Source organism: Calidris pugnax, unplaced genomic scaffold, assembly GCF_001431845.1.
Source record: "Calidris pugnax isolate Ruff unplaced genomic scaffold, ASM143184v1 scaffold32, whole genome shotgun sequence".
NCBI classification, from domain to species: Eukaryota; Metazoa; Chordata; class Aves; order Charadriiformes; family Scolopacidae; genus Calidris; species Calidris pugnax.
The window spans coordinates 563,100-565,664 of record NW_015090783.1 but is presented as its reverse complement, the minus strand read 5'-3'; the positions used below and the strand labels follow the sequence as shown (position 1 = coordinate 565,664).

Here is a 2,565-nt window from a genome sequence, read left to right as displayed (position 1 = left end):
GTTTATAACATTGTTCTCCTCCCAGCCTCCAGAGCTGTTTATTTTCAAACATTTTACCCTGGAGCCTCATGACTTGGGGAATAAGCTGTTTGTGGCAAGCTTTGATATGGATCTCGTCCAGCCCCTTTGTTTACAAATTTCCACTTACGACCAGAAACATGGGGACAAGGCGATGGGGAAGTTACTGAAGATTTTGCCACTTTTGAAACACCAGCACCAGATCTCCCCTGGCAGCAGAACAAGAGCCTGGGAGCCTGATGCAGACAAGTCGCTCCAGCTGGTAGCTATCCCTCCTATCCGGATTTGCAGTAATAATCTGAGCAGAAACATCTGGGCTCCCTTGAGCAGGAAAGGTCCATCTGTGACCTGGAGCCATGCGTGGCTCACAAGCAGCTAGAGGACAGCTCCCAAGCCACAGCCACATCATATGACTAATAGCAGAAGGGCTCCTGAGTAATTCAGGCTGCTAGCCATGGAAGTAAACGGGCTGAGGCTGCTGAGTCACATCGGGACATCTGCCAAACCCAGCTCCATATCATACCAGAGTGGAGGACCCCAGGAGAGAAACCTGTCTGGAGCTCTCCAGGTGCAGGAGATGTGGTAGAGGGAGCCTTTGATATGCACCTTGTGCAGCACAAACTGGGGAAGGGTTTCCACCCCAGCACTTAAGGTGAAGTTCCAACCTTCCTTCCTCCCTGGGAATGCATGGAGATCTCTGCAGCTCAATGTCCTGGGATGAGCATTTCCAGGAAGCCAGCTGCCTGAGAGCAAGGCTGCCCTGCACGCTTTAAGTGCTGCAAATTTGCCCTGCAAACCTGCACTGATGTCCTCCTCCCCACCCTGCTGCATCCAACCATGTGTCAGTGTTCAGCTTGATTGCATGCCTTCCTTCTCTGAGGATAACTCACTGCATTCCCTAGAAGTCCTGTCCTCTGGGCTGCAGATCAAACCCACGATGTACAAAGACTATCAAAGACAAGGGAAGTACAAACACAATGTGGTTACCACATAGCTACCACTGTCCTACTGCTCATGGCAGTAACCTGGTCCAGAGACTGGGCTGCCAGACACCTGCAAATCCTGGACAACAAACCCCAGCTTCACACAGATCAGCTCCATGCACCCCCTTGGGTAAGTCCCCGGGGGACAGACAGAGGGACTGTGTGTGGACAGCAAAAAAAAGCCTGGCAGGCTTGGGATGGCACATGCACGGTCACTGTGCATGTGCCAGCCACATCTGGTACATCCCAGACATGTGGGGTTCCACACGTGTGATGCTCTCGGGATGTCCCGAGCACTGTATCCATGTCAGATCTGCAGTGCACATGTGGATGGTCCCACCCTGAGGGACATTTGCACCCTGCAAGCTTCACCTACTTCAGCATTAGAAATGTTCATGGCTCCTGTGCACAGCCAGGGTGAATCCTCCAAAGCCCCACTGTGGAGCCCTGCACAACAAACTGCTTTTCAGCCTGTCCTCTATTTGTCTGAACTTTGCAGCATCTTTGAGTTGTATCAGGTTTAGTAGTGCACCTGCCTGGAAAAACTTCTCGGAGATACCCAGAGACGGACACTTGTAAATGCATTTCCTACAGGGGCACCTTCAACTTCCACTTCAGCAGCTTCATATGCAGCTCCTCAGCCCTCCAGGTGTTTTGCCCTGGAGAGGAGGACACGCTAACAGATGGGCATTCCCAGGAATGACTGGAGGACATCCCTGAAGTGGCAGCTGAGGAACCCACTTCTCCCTGCGTGGGTGCAGTTCAAGGTTAGTCCCTTCAACTCATATCACAGACCAAGTGCCAAACTCTTGGCAAGCCCTTTGCCTCCCTCCCGGCTGTTTAACGAGGTTTAACCACAACAACCTGAGACCTGCAGTTGCTCCTAGCCTAGCTCCTCACCCACCCAGGGCTGCGTGTCCCACCTGCAAGGTACTGACACCCCAATTTAGGGAGGGCAAAGGAGGCGCAGTCCTTACCTCGGGGGACCGCACCACATTTTGAAAGATGGCATAGGCAATAATTGAGCTGGAACCTATAACACTGAGAAAACAAAGCACAGGTTGGAAGGGGAGCACATCTGTTTCGCTGGGATAAGCGTTTTCTCTGTTTTTCTGGAGAAAATCATCGTTGCAACAGTAACTCCATCCCGGGGACGCGGGTTTAGCAGCGCGTTGTACCTGAGCATGGCCATGGTGAACTGTATCCACTGGAGAGCCGAGTAGACCTGGGGAGAAGGAGGGGGCCCCGCTCAGCACGACACGGACCGGGGGGTACGGGGGGTCGGTCCCAGCCCGCAGCCCCCGGGAGAGGGGCGGGCAGGGCTGCCGGTACCGCAGGGCACGGAGCGGGGCTGGCCGGGGACGAAGGGGAGCGCACGGAGGGGACGGGCAGTGTCCCCGGAGAGGGGACAGCCTCTACCCCCGGGGGTCCCGGTGTCGGTGGGGCTCGCTCACCTCCTGCCAGCCCCCATCCAGCCGGGCCGCCTCCGCCGGGAGGGCCATGGGGACCCTCCGCCGCCGCCGCCAAGCTCCCGGGGCTGCGGGTACCGCCCGCGCTCCGCCCC

At 55.8% G+C, this 2,565-nt stretch overlaps 1 long non-coding RNA gene across 1 annotated transcript; it reads right to left on the bottom strand.

The window, feature by feature from the left end:
• Positions 1-1,987: 1,987 nt before the first annotated feature.
• LOC106899826 lies at positions 1,988-2,559 on the bottom strand. The gene is made up of 3 exons (XR_001414089.1): positions 2,456-2,559; positions 2,180-2,226; positions 1,988-2,042 (listed from the first exon to the last, which is right to left on the bottom strand). It is a non-coding gene; the product is annotated as an uncharacterized LOC106899826 (long non-coding RNA).
• Between the last annotated feature and the right edge of the window lie 6 nt (positions 2,560-2,565).